The sequence below is a fragment of the Eumetopias jubatus genome, unplaced genomic scaffold, assembly GCF_037043125.1.
Source record: "Eumetopias jubatus isolate StellerSeaLion01/CBP00866 unplaced genomic scaffold, mEumJub1_p1.0 scaffold_14, whole genome shotgun sequence".
NCBI classification, from domain to species: domain Eukaryota; kingdom Metazoa; phylum Chordata; class Mammalia; order Carnivora; family Otariidae; genus Eumetopias; species Eumetopias jubatus.
In genome coordinates this window covers 21,111,068-21,128,623 of record NW_028274820.1, presented here as the reverse complement: position 1 = coordinate 21,128,623, position 17,556 = coordinate 21,111,068, and the positions used below count along the sequence as shown (strand labels likewise).

At 40.2% G+C, this 17,556-nt stretch overlaps 1 protein-coding gene and 1 long non-coding RNA gene across 3 annotated transcripts in view; one reads left to right on the top strand and one right to left on the bottom strand.

Moving 5' to 3' along the window:
- LOC114221948 (uncharacterized) overlaps positions 1-5,129 on the top strand; it is a 32,701-nt gene extending 27,572 nt beyond the window's left edge. Inside the window, exon 3 of the long non-coding RNA XR_003611842.1 lies at positions 4,388-5,129. This is a non-coding gene — a long non-coding RNA (uncharacterized LOC114221948). The remainder of the gene's footprint in view (positions 1-4,387) is intronic.
- SRPK2 (SRSF protein kinase 2) overlaps positions 1-17,556 on the bottom strand; it is a 241,871-nt gene that overhangs the window by 145,836 nt on the left and 78,479 nt on the right. The window lies entirely within an intron of this gene.

Genomic DNA, 17,556 nt, shown 5'->3' with positions numbered 1-17,556 from the left:
CCTCCATCTCCTCTCCTATAAAATGGGGATAATAATGGCTCGTAAAGGACCGTTGTGATGATTTAACGAAATACAGTATTCCATGACAGTCATGCAGATGTAGGGTCGTGCCAGACACTAGTCAGCCCTCTGTATCTACTGCCAGGGAGTGCCTAGCAAAGGACAGTAATCCTCAACAAATATTTGCCGAATGAATTAATGAGGTACAGTAGGTCTGCCCTGTCTTAAACAGCTTTTCCAGTTTTGATCCACCTTCTCCCTCTTACTATCAAGCTCAACATATACCTTTTTATCACTATAGTTTGATTATATATGGAAGTTTAACTTTAATCTGTATCTCGGCCTCCCCATATAAAGAGTTATTCTCAAGTTTATCAACTAGCCAAGTCAGAAATGAGGTTACACTTCATTGTGGTAATTGTTCATTTCAAAAAGACAAAAAATTCGCACTTCGGTGTATAGATTATCTGTGCACGTAAGCTGAAAGACCCCAAGTTTAAGGGCGCCTGGGTGGCTCAGTTAAGCATCTGACTCTTGGTTTCAACTTGAGTTGGGTCATGGTCTCAGGGTTGTGCGATCAAACCCAGTGTCAGGCTCTGTGCTCAGCGCTTGTCCCTCTCCCTCACCCTCACATTATCTCTCATTCACTTTCTCTCAAATAAATAAATAAAATCTTTAAAAAAAAAGACCCCCAGTTTAAACTGCACAGCTCTTAGGAAGTATATAAACATTAGAAACAAAAAGTTAAAGCTTTGAGAGCTCCAAACCAAAATGGTGTCCAATAATACATGGACAGGTTTCTACCATCATTTTCACATTTTCTTCAAACCCTCAGATTTGTTTCTAGCTCCCGAAGGACTAAAACGTATAGGAATGCTCATAAATACGACATTAATATTGTATACTCTGAGGCCCGTGTACCCCATCTATTCTACTACCCACTCCTCCTTACCAGTACCAGCCATGGTCTGATTACTCCCCACATTCATTAAGAACTCTAGAAGCCATTCCACCACAATCCCTGCCATGTGATATCCATGTTGACAGACAGGAATTCCAAAAACCCTTGGCTAAGGACCTCAGCCTCCTGAACCTCTGATCACTTGAGTCCTCTACCATGACCACACTTAGGATGCTCTCTTACACACTACAAATCAGCTGGTTGTCCTTCTGTTTCATTCACAGTATGTAGGACCCTATACTTTTTTATTTTATTTTATTTTATTTTATTTTTTGCAATTAAGTCCACCAATCTTTTCCTTAATGAATGATGGTCTTCCTGTTACATTTAGATTTCCCCACAGCAAATTTTTTAAATCACCCCATTTTCTTCTAAACACTTTATAATTTTATTTAGCCTGTAAATCGTGGACCCTTTTAGAAGGTATTTCAGTCTATGAATTGATGTAGAGATCCAGTCTGCTTTTATAGTTACATTTTAAAACCTTATACCCCCACCCCCACAATTCTAAATTACTCTCTTCACCACCACTCCTCAGTTCTTCCAAAGCAGCAATCTTACAACCCCGTAAATACATATTTATTCAACCATCCACAGTCTCCATTTATTCATTCAGGCCAATGAGTACTAAGGCCACACTTCTTTATTTCACAAAGAAAACGAACAAGTGGTTCCTATGTAGTTGGAATAAGCGTATTCAAAATTATGGTTGATATTTTTTGTCATAATTTTGTTTTAATTTCTAAATAACATTACGGGACAACAGAAGTTTCTTGTTTTTCTAATCCTTTTGTGTTCTTATGATTCTCCTCCTAACTCTAGGTGCTTTGCTGTATCATCTTTTTTCACACAGACCTTACATGTTAGTCATACTTCTCTTGTATGACCCTCTTTTCACTCACTGACTCTTCCATCTATTCCCTTTGCATCCACAACCAAAGGACACTGATGATGACTAAACATGAATTTCGAGCCCAATATTCTCTCCTGCAACCCAGAACTATACATCCTTCCACCCCCAGCAGACATCTTCGCCTATGTACGTGGTCCCGACATGCCTTGAACGCAGCATCTAAGGCTGATAACCTCATCAATTTCTCAGTCCAGGGTCTCCTTGAACAGCAGCAGCGTTGCCCTTCTGAGCCAGGAATTTCTGAAGGATCCCAGACCAGCACCCCTGTCTCATCTGGAGTATCATTACCACCACTCACCCTTTTCAATCTATTTTATGTTCTAGGACAACTGAGCACTACTCTGCGCTTCCCCAAACACACCATGCTTTCTCACACAGCCAAGTCTTTTCTTACGCAGTTTCCTTCCCTGGGATTCCAGTGCCCAGTTTGCTTCCCTTGCACACCCAACTCCCTTTTCTAATCTCAGCCCAAGCACTACCTCCCCTCTGACAGCGTCCCACAAAGAATACACTTCACCTCCTCTGCCCCTCTGCAGATCACATACACTTGCACTAGAGAATTACTAAGATACATACACTACTTGTCTGACAGCCCTGAGACCACAGCTTCCTTAGGGAAGGGGAACTGACATTTCACTTCAATCCACACTTACTTATTGAGTCTTTGATGGTTTTCTTAGCCTATTCTAGTCAAAGTTACAATCTACCTAAATTAGTTTCCTTATCCTTTTTTTTTTAAAGATTTTTATTTATTTATTTATTTGGGAGAGAGAGAGAGAGAGCACATGAGGGGGGGAGGGTCCGAGGGAGAAGCAGACTCCCTGCCGAGCAGGGAGCCCGATGCGGGGCTCAATCCCGGGACTCCAGGATCATGACCTGAGCCGAAGGCAGTCGCCTAACCAACTGAGCCACCCAGGCGCCCTAGTTTCCTTATTCTTAAATATACATTTCCAGATACAGTATCTCTGACTAGAGGTTCAAACAACTGCAGAGTTAGAAGAATCCTCAGAGATCATCACCTAGCTGAACCATCTGAATTTATGAAGAAGAAACTGGAGAGTTAAAAAGATAAACAACTGGTAGCAAGAACACTCTTCACCTTCTCCAAAAGACTACCATCTCTGAGAGCTACAGCTAAATTTCCAAGGACTAGCAACCCAAGCAGAACATTCAGCTTTCTTTAAAATCAGCTTTGGGATGCGTGGGTGGCTCAGGCCGTTGAGCATCTGTCTACCTTCGGCTCAGGTCATGATCCCGGGGTCCTGGGATCGAACCCCGCATTGGGCTCCCTGCTCAGCGGGGAGCCTGCTTCTCCCTCTCCTCCCCACTTGTGCTTTCTCTTGCTCTCTCTCTAAAATCTTTAAAAAAAATAAAGTAAAATCAGCTCTAAATTCTACTTTCTCATATCTCCAATCAATTAAAATCATCACTATTAGTCGGCTTTCTTGATTACAACTGGTCAGTCTATGACATCATACTCTTGTTATGCATCTCTTTACACACCAAAAAGGAAAAACCAATTCACCAGGATCTCCCACTCATTCTCCTCTATCCAACCCATAGACCTTCTTCACAAAAACCTTTTATTCTCATACCAACACTTTAAAAGATACTCAAATTCCTTGTAAAGATGAATATTTTTAATTCTTCGGTTAATGGCCTACTATCTCTAATATTTCATTTTCCACTTAATAACATGAGTCTGGAGACTCAAGGAACACGCAGGGCCCTGAGTCCAGAGCTGAGGCCATCCCTAAGAACCCAGACCAGGAAGAGCAGTTACTGATAAGTACTATTAAAACAAAGTTCAATAAAGGATGCGCTTCACAGATCAGATAAGCTTGGGAGGGAAAGTGGGCAGCCCTGAACCCACCTGGATCCTAAGAGCAGCGGCAGCATGAGACTAACACAGGGATGCCGTGGAGACGACATGCTCCCACGTCCTTTACAGCACTACACACCAAACATGAGCTCACATGGGCCGCTGTCTTTTAGGACATGGAAATTAAATAAGACATAACTGGGCAGACAGTTCTACCTCAATTCTTACACCTACATCCTTTTTCCATGGGTGTTATTCCAACAGATTTACTAAACTTCCTTCCTCTTGCCAAATTCTTTACATAATCATTCACAAAGCTGATTTTATTTTGGGTATACATAAATAAGGAGGATTTTTTTTTTAAATTAATGCTTTATATATATTTGGAGCCATTTCAGGCTGCAAGAAACAGGTATGTGCTCAGTTTACCTCAGGTGATAGGATAATACTGCCAGAAAACATCTAGAAGTTAAGAATAGAAAAATGCCTCCATAGGCCTCACAGTGAGAATCTTGTTCAAAAGGAAGGGCAGCTCTTGATACTCAGAGCTCCTGTTACCAAGTGCTCAGAAGGATTGCTCTCCACCTTAATGCTTCACCATTCTGGTGATTCAACACCTCTGTGACCCTAATTCCACTTCTCCTGTCACTACCAATTAACCGCTTCTCCTCTCTCTTTCACATGTTCACAGATTCTACTACCGAAGGATGCATGCTACAGGCCTTCTCTCTTGGTGTCTCCAACCTAAGCCTGCAAATATCTTTAAGGGGCTCCCATTTAAATGCAAAACACTGGGCCTGCAGAAGGTTTTCTGGCTCAAGTATCAATCCCTGATATTGCCATCTGGGACCAAGTACTGAGTTCCTGTCTCAAAATTCAAAGACAGACACAGCCGAGACCCTTCATAAAGGGGTAGGAGTAAAGCAAGCGCTCCGACACCTCTAGGGACGTTGGTGATTAACTGGCCAATACCATGAAGATGGTCCAACCTAAAAAAGGAGTCCTTGTTATCCCAGCCTTCGTTATTCAAGTCGTCTGCTACAAGAACACACAGAAAAGCAAAAGTTGTGCTAGCAAAAACAATCATTAATGAACTGACCATTCAAACTGTCCCTGGTTATCCCGAGCCTCTATGTCCACCCATCAACCCCTTTCTTTCTCTCTGTCTCACTGATGCTCATACAGTCCCAACAACAATTCAAACAGAATGCAAATCCAGAACAAAGTGAAAACTGAAAAAAAGGCAACACAAGATGCAACATTTGACAAAGTTAGTGTAAGATACTAATGAAATATTAGAACCCCAAATGAGGACAGCACCTGAGAAATGAGGCCACAGGAGGAGTTAGGAAGGTTAGTAACTGATGAGAAAAATCAACGAGAACAATAATATGCTAAGTGTCTCAAGAATAATTATTTGATTATCGGTGACTAATGGGGAAAATAATAAAACTCTTTAATAGTTTACAAAAATGTCCTTCATTACAACTGCATTACAAATTAAGATATCCAATCACGTTATTATGTAAAATTTAGTATGAATACATGTCAAAAACAATTAACACTTGACACATTCTTTGTTCACTCTAATACTCAGTACTTATTTTTCCATTACAATTCAAATTTTCATAAATAAGCTTACTTTCTGGACCTGATTTATTTTTCAAGATAAAAGTCCCAATTTCACCCCCTTCCTTAAAAGTAGTCTTTTTCCACTATCAAATTTTCTCGTGCTATAATCCCCAAACAGGATTACTTGTGTTCCTGAACATGGTACAGTGCCAACGGAGTACAATGTGTTCCCTCCAAGCCCTACAATGAGGCGGGGTGGGAGGGGGAGGGACTGAAGGAGGCGGTAGTCTCCAGCTGGTCAGGTTTTCAGTCTGAACTTCCACGGTGGCTGCTGCTGCCACTTATGAGAAACTTCACTTACTAGAGGAAATATTTTTCCTTCTGTCACACTTTTTAAATTATTCCTGAGTGCAATTTATAACCTAAAAGGAACATTAGTTTAAAAAGAAAGGTTTAGGGGCGCCTGGGTGGCTCAGTCGTTAAGCAACTGCCTTCGGCTCAGGTCATGATCCCAGGGTCCTGGGATGGAGCCCCGCATCAGACTCTGCTTCTCGGGAAGCCTGCTTCTCCCTCTGCCCCTCCCCCTTGCCGTGTTCCCTCTCTCTGTCGCGCTCTGTCAAATAAATAAATAAAAATAAAAATAATTAAAAAGTAAAGGTTTGTTACTGGTTTTCAAGTTGCAGCAAGAAAAGTGGGTCAAGCCCCTCAAACAGGGACTCCCATCCTCACTTAATCCCAGGAGCCTGCAAAGCAAGAGGGAGGGAGAAGAGGAGCCAGGGGCTCCGGCTGCATCTGCACCAGCCCAAGACCCCAGATCACCCATCCTGACACTGTAGGGGTACGTTCAGACTTCACAGTGCATCAGACAGTATTTGTTACCATTGTTTTTGTTCTTCTGATACTGAGGAATTTCAGGACAACTAAATACAAAAATGCACTAAAATGTGAAAATATAAATGTTTAAATAAATGCTTAGTTTTTTTAGCGTCACCATCAATGCCCTCCCTATCAGCAATGAAATGTAATGGAACTAATCCCTAAAAACTGTCTACACATTTCTCACCACAGCAGAGTATCATTAATAGTTAATCCTGGCTGCTAAACAGAACAAAGGCACTCTTACCCTGACTCTGTTCGAGAGGCAGAAGAAGTAACACAAGTTCTTAGATAACTGAGCTGTTAAACTCAGGGTGAGAGATCCAATGCTCTGTTTGCCATGTCAAGTTTAAAGCTTTCTCTGTTTTACACTCATAAAATAAATACCATTTATACATTTTTCTGATATACAAATTTTAGAAATTACAGTACTCAGAAAAAGGAAGTATTTTATAATCCTTTTTCTTTTTTTTTAAAGATTTTATTTATTTATTTGACAGAGAGAGACACAGCGAGAGAGGGAACACAAGCAGGGGGAGTGGGAGAGGGAGAAGCAGGCTTCCCGCGGAGCAGGGAGCCCGATGTGGGGCTCGATCCCAGGACCCTGGGATCATGGCCTGAGCCGAAGGCAGACGCTTAACGACTGAGCCACCCAGGCGCCCCAGTATTTTATAATCCTAAGATTGCTTTTCATGCTACATATTAATATACAATTGAAACTACTTGGTTCTTTAATATTGTGGCTTACAATGTTATAAATTAAGACATTTTAATTTCATTTACAATTTTGGCATATAAAGGACTTTGAGTTCACCAAGGCAATGAATTCTTGCTTTCTGACTCCTTTAATAAACCAAGGTCCATTCAACCATCTTGAAAAGTAACTTCACTATCTTAAGAGGTGGTAAAATTATTGTACAAGGGTTATTTACATGTATAAAAAAAGAAGCCCTATCAAAATATGAAGTATAAGGAGGAATTAGAGTCCCTAACTCCCAATCCACATTAACTTTCAAACTTAACTGAAATTGATGATGCAGTACAATCTTCCCACCCTTCTACATTCCCTCAGTACCAACAGGCACAGCACTAAATGCTACCTGAACAGGGGGAGGAAGAAGGTGTCTCAAAAATATGACAAAATCCCACTCCTTGGAGAGTTCGCAGCCTAATATTTAACGTTTAGCTTGAACCATCAGGCCTACTTGAGCCCTTTATGTGAATTAACTCACAACAACTGGTGAAGTAGGTAGGTACTCAACATAAATTCCATTTTGCATGCACAGAAACTAATGCTTTGAAAGTTTTAAGAATTTCTAAAACTTCCAGAGCTAAACAATTCCATTTATAATAAAATCAAAAAGAATACTTAGGAATACATTAAACCAAGGAAATGAGAGACTTGCACACTGAAAATGCAAAACATTGTTGAAAGAAATTAAAGACTTAAATGAAAAGACACCTTGTGTTCATGGGTTGGAAGACTTACCATTGTTAAAATGGTCATCCTCCCCGAAATTGATCTACAGATTCACACAATTCCTATCAGAATTCTAACAGCCTTTTTCCCCCCCAGAAATGGGCAAGCTGACCCTTCAATTCATATGGACATTCAAGGGACCGTGAATAGCCAAAACAATCTTGGAAAAAGAACAAAACTGGAGGACTCACACATCTCGACTTCAAAACTTACTACAAAGCTACAGTAATCAAAACAGTGTGAAACTGGCATAAAGAGAAGACATACAGATCAATGGAATAGAATGAGAGTCCAGAAATAAACCCTCACATTACAGCCAAGTGATTTTCAACAAGAGCGCCAAGGCCATTCGATGGGAAAAGCACAGTCTCTTCAAAAGATGGTGCTGGGGCGCCTGGGTGGCTCAGTCAGTTAAGCGTCTGACTCTTGGTTTTGGCTCAGATCGTGATCTCAAGGTAATGAGACAGAGCTCTGCGTTGGGCTCTGCACTCAGTGCGGAGTCTGCTTGGGATTCTCTCTCTGCCTCTCCCTCTGTCCGTCCCACTCATTCTCTCGCTCTCTCTCTCTAAAATAAATAAATTTAGAAAAAAAGAAAAGATGGTTCTAGACAACCAGATATAAACATACAAAAGAATAATGTTGGATTCCTATCTCACAGCACATACAAAAGTTAGGCCCAGGGCGCCTGGGTGGCTCAGTCGGTTGAGCGACTGCCTTTGGCTCAGGTCATGATCCTGGAGTCCTGGGATCGAGTCCCGCATCGGGCTCCCTGCTCAGCAGGGAGTCTGCCTCTCCCTCTGACCTTCTTCCCTCTCATGCTCTCTCTCTACCATTCTCTCTCTCTCTCAATAAATAAATAAAAATCTTAAAAAAAAAAAAGGCCCAAATGGATCAAAGACCTAAATATAGAGGCTAAAACTATAAAACTCTTAAAAGGAAATATAGATGTAAATCTTCATGATTTTGGATTAGGCTAGCTTCTTAAACATGACACAAAAAGTACAAAAAAACAAAAGAATAAACTGAACATCCTAAGAATTACAAACTTTTGTGCATCAAAAAATACTATCAAGGAAAAAAAAAGGTAATCCACAGAATGGGAGTAAATATTTTGCACATCATATATCTGATAAAGAACCAGAATCCCGAATATATAAAGAATTCTTACACTCAACAATTTAAAAAAAACAACCCAATTTAAAAATGGGCAAAAGATCTAATAGACATTTGTCCAAGGAAAAAACGCAAATGGCCAATAAGCATAGGAGAAATGCTTTTGTCATCAGGGAAATGCAAATTTGTCATTTGTCATCAGGGAAATGCAAATTAGAACAACAATGAAATATCATTTTATACCCACTAAGATGGCTATAATCAAAAAGACAGCAACAAGTGTTGACAAGGATGTGGAGAATTTGGAAACTTCATGTACTGTTGGTGGGAATGTTAACCAGCACAGCTACTTTGGAAAATAATCTGGCAGTTCTTCAAAAAGTGCAACCACAGGTTACCACATGACTTAACAATTCCACTCCTCAGTATATACCCAGGAGAAGTGCAAACATATGTTCATACTGTTCACAAAAAAACATGTACACAAGTGTTATTCATAACATCCAAAAACTGTTAAGAACCCATATATCCATCAGCTGGTGAACGGATAAACGAAATGCGGTATATCCATACGTAAGAGAAATGTAGTTAATGATACATGCTACCACATGGATAAATCTTGAAACATTATGGAGAGTGAAACAAGCCAGACACAAAACACATATTGCATGATTCCATTTACATGAAATGTCCAGAACAGGGAAATCTAGAGAGACAGTAAGTAGCCGTAAGGGCTGGCGGGGGGAGGGAAAATGGGGAGTATCTGTTAATGCACGAAGAGTTTCTTTTTAGAACGATGAAAATGGTCTGGAATTAGGTAATGGCAATGTCTTTACAAGATTATAAACACTCTAAAAGCCACTGATTTGTAAACTTTAAAATGGTGAAAAAGGTGACCTATGAATTTTATGTCAATTAAAAAAAAAAAAAAAAAGGATTTCAGAGCTAGTATGTTGCTGAGCCAGCATGAGAACCTGGACAACGGAGCTCAAGCCTAGCTCCATCGCTGTGCTTTGCAGCCTGCAAGGAGGAAATAAGCAGACTGTCTGGGCAGAGGGAAGGGCCAAAGGCGGCATCTGACCTTTATTACTAGCATTAGGAGGACTCTGCCAGGGGCAGAAAAGCCCACTCCCAACAGGAAAATGGCACAAACAAAGCTTAGAGATCCCTGTCGTGTGGGTCATCCGAGTTGCTTTGGTGACCGGCAAGAGTGAAGGAGGTACTGGTAGGAGGTACTGGTAGGAAATAAAGCAGGAGACCCTGGCGGAGTATCTTACATGCCATACAAAGAAGTCCTGCTTTTCCACAGGGTAGAATATAACCAACTATACAGCCACAGCTAAAATAAGAGATCCAATAGGTGAATCAGAATGAAAAGCCAATTTTTAACATCTTATGTCATGCTGGGGAAACAATATTCAACTGCATGGAGCTATTTATGAGACTTGTCGATTCTCCACAATTCAACAACGTGTGTCTGTCCGCCCACATAGTGCCCCTCAGGAACTTAGCCTATTATCACCTCTCTCATTTGTAAATCCTAAAATTCTCATCTCAAGCATCAGTTGTCCCTTATGTCGGTCGATAAAAATCTTTAATGGCAGCAAGGGATAGTAAAACCTACTTCCAAGGCTTTGTTGCTTTACAAAATGTTATGAAGTACCATAAATACTTTAACAAATCAAACACAGGCTGTTTTATTTTTGTCTGTGGGGTTTCCTACCAATTACATAGACAGAAAAACTCAACTAGTTCTCCATTTTAATATGCAAAAATCCACAAAGAGGGCCTTAGATATATCAAGGACACAGAAAACCTTAGCTTTGTTACATCAAAGTGACCTTGAATCGATATTCCAGAGTACAAGTTCTTCATCCTTAACATCTCTGGGCATGTATCGAGTTGCTGGTTTCTAGTCACTTAGAAAAAAAATATTCTGAGCATGAAACAATACCTAAAGATTAAGACATTAGGATTCATAACTGTATCTGTGATAACTAGCAACAACAATAACAACAGAAACAGCCAACATTTCATACCAATCACAATGTGTCAGGAACTCTTCCATTTCTGTAAGAACTCTAATAGTCTTATATCCCTGTAAGATAAATATTATCATTATCCCCATTTTACAGACAGGGAAACGAGGTGCAGAATGGCTCAGTAACTTGCCACCGCTCACAAAGCTAGTAGAGGGGGAATCTGAACCGCAGCGGCCTCTGCACAGTGTCTGGGCCCTCAACCATTATGCTCTACGTGTGGCCCACTTGGAATGTTCTCAAAATTGTCCATAGTAAAAAGCTCGACACTCATTTACGTTGATGTTTATGAGAGCTGTAACACAACCCTACAAATGCAGCCCTATTCAGACTTCATGCTTCCATTTACATTGGTGTTTATGAGAGCTGTAGCACTGCCCTACAAACGTTGGTGTTTATGAGAGCTGTAACAGAGCCCTACAAATGCAGCCCTACTCAGACCTCACGCTTACAATCTTGCTGTCCCCTCCTTAAAAAATCTCTTCCTCTCTGTCAATCTTAAAATAATCATTTATGTGTTAAGCACTTGTGGGGGTAAGAGCTGAAAGAAAAACAAATTTTTTGGCTATATTTTGACTGCACTGTATGGGGTAAACTAGGTCCTGAGCTAGTACTGGGTAATTTGGGCACTCTAAGAAAGTCTCGGTATGTACTTCGTGTATTTAATTTTCCTCTTCACCCTAAGGGCCATTCGCACTTATTTGCCAACCTACTAAATCACTCTCTCAGGGTGATGATGCTGAAAAGGTCCTAGAGGTTATTCTGATGCGCAGCCAGTGCTGAGAATCACTGGTTTTACACTTGGCCCCCTGTCTTCCTTATCTAACTAAAATGACAGTATTACAAAAAAACAATTCATTTCACAAGCACAAACGGCCAATCATACCGAACAATATTCTACTTATTGACTTCAGTATAGGGAATGCTAGATAGTTAACAATCCAGCAATTCCACTTCTTCCAAATCTAAGCCAGAGAAACATTCACATGTGGCCTGGGAGAATCACAAAGATGCTCGTCATAATTCTGTATGCAACAGCAACTAATGGATAACAACCCAATTGTTAAATGAACTATAGTACATTCATCATACATTGCATTTGAAAAGAATGAGGTAGATCTACATGCACTGAATGATCTACAAAACTTAAAACTGCAGCGTACAGAATACACACAGTATAATACTACCTTTATTACAGATGTGTATTTTCACAGGTGTACATAGGTGTGCGTGTGTGTGTGTGTGTATGTAAATGGGAAGAGTATATTCCAAAATGATTAGAAAAAGGTCTTCTTTACTTTTGCAGATGAAATGAGGAATGAGGAAATGGTGGTCAGAGAATTTTGCCTTTACCTACACTTAAATTTTTTATAGGAGTTATTTGTGTAATTAAAAATAATTTTCTTAAATAATGTTAAGTGCTGCCAAATGATATTCCATTTAAAATAAACCCCTTTTGTGGTTACCCAGCTTTCAAATGGACATTCTGCAAAAAGAATGCCATCACACCATTATAAATAGCCTCCAAAATGCCAATTTTCACTTTCAAATAAAATTCACAGTTTAATCAAGATCAAAGCAATTTCTGTTGGAATCCTGAGAGTGTTATACTGAAGGGGGAAAAAAAAAAACAGTGAAATTCTTCTGACACTGTTCTATCATAAGAAAGGGAATCTTGTGAAGGTTGTACAAATTGCATTTAAAACTAGCTTTAAAAACTAAATTCAGTCTGTCCCTTCTAATTCTATCAAGAGCAGGCTCTTAAAACAAAATAAAATTGCTGAGACAAATTGGTGAATTCAAAAAGAAAGTATCTAAAAATATAAGTATAATTCAGCAGTCCAAAAATGATCAAGTTTCAACCAGAGGATGCAGTGAGCCTATAAAAGACATGCTACCGCTACAGAAGAAATGCAGAACCCCACAGAGGAGGGTTAAGATAGCTCCGTTTTGTAAGCACAGCCATGGAATATGTGCGTTCTTTTTTAGACAGTGCAGAGGAGAAAGCCATGTGCTTGAGAAACTAGAGTCAAGTGCCAGCGCAATTCCGTACCAAGAAACACTTCCCACGAAAGAACCACCGCAATGAAGAGGTAAGTATAAAATGGCTCAAGAACAGAGGGTTAAGAAATTCTAGTCTTGCTTTTTTAAAAAATATAACTTCCTTTCAGTCATATCATTATCTACTTTAATAACAAAATGGTTCCTCAATTTATACTGAAATATACTAGCCAATGTATTTTAACTCATCTGAAGTAACCTTTTCCTTTTTCTAAAGCCTAATTCTCTGAAAGCTGGACCAACAAGAAAAAAGGGGAAAGAAAGGGGGAAAATATTTGGACTGACAGTATTCTACTTCTTGAGTTGCCAGAGTCGGGTACTCAGGTGCCTATTTTATTATTCTTCAAACTTATGGGATGCCTGGGTGGCTCAGTTGGTTAAGCATCCGATTCTTGATTTTAGCTCAGGGTTGTAAGATCGAGTCCCACATTGCGCTCCATGCTGAGTGTGGAGTCTGCTTAAGATTCGCTCACGCCCTCTCCCTCGGCCTCTGCCCCTCCCCCTCTCCCCTTCTTGGGGGGGGGGCAAAAAACAAGAAAAACATTTGTATTTCATGTATTATATACATGAAAGATTGTATAATTTCTAAATGTCTTTAACTTTTCACCAGTTCTTAACCAGTTTCCTCTGCTTTCCTTCCTCTGAACACAGGTGAACCTCAGCCACCCAGGCTTCAAGGAATGAGTGATTCTGGATAGCCATGTGTTAATGATGGTTGAAAGATTATGTGTCTTACCCTTATTTAAGCCATTCTGGATTGATACATTCACTTCTGATTTAAAAATAAAGTTTCTTGGCTACCTCAGAGCCTTTTGTTATAAGTACTACTTGAATATTCTCAGGGCCTCTGAAGAGTCTCTTCAGCACCAAGGCTCCAGGTTAGGACAGTGCTTTTAGCTTCTTACTGCTTTTCTTTGTTGTCCCTTACAGTGGCTACATGTGTGCCCTTCCAGTCGGCTCATTCTAACCTGGTGAGTAAACTATAGTTTCCCACACTGTACATTAAGTTTTCTTTAAACTATCTGTAACACTTGAATGTTTATGGGTCCTACACATTCAAGGCTCATATAAAAACAGTTCTAGGCCCACTCTCTTTTGAGGCTGCCATTGCCACGGTACATCCACTTCTCTTTGAGCATCCGTTTCATTCTTTCCCAAGTGATTAGCTCTATATCTGCAGCTTGCACATGGAATATGAAAGTATGCCAGGCTCTTCTACATTATGGTGGCAACAATAACCCTTGTTCTGCATTATGATGCCAATGATAACTCTTGAATTTGCAAGGATTACGTATCTTTATCTTCATAAAAACACTATGAGGCAGATACGACTATCACCTCTATTTTGTAGATGAGTAAGGGAGGGGCAAAGGTAAGGTAACATGTCTAAAGTCACCCAGCCATTTAGTGGCAGATGCAGAACTTGGCCCCAAGTGGGGCGCCTGGGTGGCTCAGTCAGTTCAGAGTCTGCCTTCGGCTCAGGATGTAATTGGGATCGAGTCCCACATCGGGCTCCCTGCACTGTGGGGAGTCTGCTTCTCCCTCTCCCTCTTCTCCCCCTGCTTGCGCGCTCTCTCTCTCTCTCTCTCTCTCTGTTAAATAAATAAATAAAATCTTAAAACAAAACAAAACAAAACAAAAAAAAGAATTTGGCCCCAGGTAACTAAAACTCTGAAGCCAGTGCTACTACTATCCACAGTGATAAGAGTGGCCCTACCAAACTGCCCTAATCTCTCCATTTCAGAAATCCAAATTCCTGCGTCAGGGAATGCATTATTCCGATTCATCTTTTCAAGCCAGGCTACGCTATCCACAAGATGTTGGACTCCCTGGGGCCTGCATGTGCTGGAGCTAGGGTGCACGCCTGATCCAGTCCCTCCAGGGGAGGTAGCACACAGCAGAGCCACATGCAGAGAAGCTACCACAGGGCACCTCCAGGCTACAACCCTGTGTTCTCCTTGTTCCCGACAGCGACCGTGAGGAGCGCTTGACATCTGTCAGGCACAATCCCCAAAGTTCAAGGAATGGGAATGGAAAAGAAAAAATCCAGAGTCTGGGCAGGAGTTTTTCATCAAGCCCTAAGGCACCCACATCAAATTTCTGTTCCAGCTCTACTTCATATGCAAATTTTTCTACTCAAAATGTTAATTACCTATGGTTTGCCAGCACTGTATTTAGGACAGTGTGAATCATAAAAATCCTGTCAAGAGTTCTTTTCTTTACATCTACTCATCAAGGTTCTGGCGAAAAAAAACTCAGAGTTAAGTATTTCTTCCTCTAAAGGTTCTTAACCCTTGTGAAGTCTGAAACAAAGGAATAGTCATGCCTGAGTCTTTTTTGTGTTTTTTTTAAATTCTTTTTCTGTAGCTGAGGACTACAATCCTCTCTAAAATTGTCTTTCAGCAAATATTATTTTTCTTTTAAAAAAGGTTTGTGCTGCTTAATAATTGTAAGTAATCATCCTTTATTCTAGACCTACACTGTCCAATACAGAAATCACTAGCCACATTTGGCCACTTGGGCACTTGAAAGGTGGCTACTCCCAACAGAAAATGAAAAATATTCCATTAATTTTTTTTACAGAGATTATATCTTGATATATGATTTTGGAGATACTGGGTTAAATGTATTATTTAATTATATTATTGGATTTGCGGAATAATCAGTTGTAAAAAAAAAAAAAAAGACGGAAATTCTGACACATGCTACAACGTGGATGAATCGTAAAAACATGCTAAGTGAAATAAGCCAAACAGAAAAGGACAAACAGGGAGGGTGGGGGGATGGGTTAGCCTGGTGATGGGTATTAAAGAGGGCACATTCTGCGTGGAGCACTGGGTGTTATGCACAAACAATGAATCATGGAACACTACATCAAAAACTAATGATGTAATGTATGGTGATTAACATAACAATAAATTTTTTTTTAAAAAGGACAAACATAATTCCACTTACGTGAAGTACCTAGAATAAGTAAGTTAATAGAGAAAATAAAACAGAGGTTGCCAGGGGCTGAGGAGGGGAAATGAGGAGTCATGGTTCAGGTTCCACAATGAAGAAGCCTTACTCAGGTAATGAGAGAGGCTGCAAAAGTTACCTCAGATTCTCAGTATAGAGGATATCATCACTGCCAGCAAATCAGTTGGTAGTTTGAGAACCTCTAATGAATACTACCCAATTGAACCCCACAAGAAGAAAGGTCTAATAAACTGGTTTGCTGTCATCAAGCTTAAAAGACAAATCTTATTTTGTCCTACTAAAGAATGGGTCTGAGGAGGACAAGAATACTCTGTGAAACCTCAGCACCATTCCACAAACCATTCCACAAGTGCTTTTTAACAAGTACCTTCAAAATACTCTGACAAACACAATCAGCTCTGTGCTAAGAGAGAGTACTTCTCTGTATAAAAGACACAATTTTACAAAAGTAACATAGTACACAAAGAAGCAAACAAGTTCTTTTGATTTATAGTATTCAGTCCTCTAAATTTACCAAGTTTTCAAATCTCAAATTATAACCACTTACCCTTGCTCGGGATTTAAGAGATACATTTAGTTCCGTCTCATACTTCTTGAGGCAATGAGTCTTTAGAAGACAGATTCCAAATGTAACAAACGTACTTACTAAAAATCAAATATGCAATGAAGTATGTAAGACAGAGGAACTTCAGGAAAACAAGAGGAAAAGAAAATATGAGGTAAGTCCACTGGCTTTGCAAAAAGTAAAGAAATCCAATCCCAGGAAGCCAAAGGGTGAAAGAGCATCCTAGCCATTCTTGGGTATAAACATAAGGCTTATGACCAACAGAAGAATAATACTAACAACAATAGCAGCTAACAGCTACATGTTACCTGTTGTGGGGGCTTCCTATTTATTAGCTTAGTTAATCCACACAAACCCTCCATGGAGTTGGTACTGTAATTATCACCCTCCCCTCCCTTACTAATGAGGAAACAGAGGCACAGAGAACTTAAATAATTGTGCCCAAGGTCACACAGCTAATAAACGGCAGAGCTGGGAGACAGAGCCAGGTAACCTGGCTCCAGAAGCCGCTACTACAAAGTGCCTCTCACAATCTTTATGGCAGGTTCACAGTAACATTTATGGGGTGGGGCTCAAGTGCCATGAACTAACAAAAAATGTAGAGACTAAGAATACTTATTGAGCCCCCTCACACTCACCGGACAGTACTCTAGGAAATCTTCAGTAACAATAATTCACAGGTGTGACAGAACAGTCAAAATGAAATAAACCTATTTTAGAAATAAAACATAAAAACCAACGGACTGTTGGAAATAGCAAACCAACTGCCAATCACAGATCTTCAATTTTACAGGGAGTTCAATGCTATACTGACAGAATGGAATGACACAGGCCGTGCTCCACACACCACACGGGAGTCACAACTGCTGTAATGCAAGGCAGGATGCAACGCATCTATTGTGTCTTGTCACATTTTCCTTCACCATCAACTATATTTGATGTTGTCTTGTTCAACATTTGCAAATTTTTTCAAACCACACTCATCTGTAACATGTGGCAACATCCTACAGCCTACCTCCTCAGTTGCGCACTTCGACAAAAGATGAGGCATACCGAGGCCCTTACCACAGTCACCTGAAAGGCCTTCAGAGGTGATCACATTCTGGCAAATTGCCCCCAAACCTGCAAAGTTTTATCAAGCTTTAAGAGAGTTAACAAAACTTTTGATAATCACC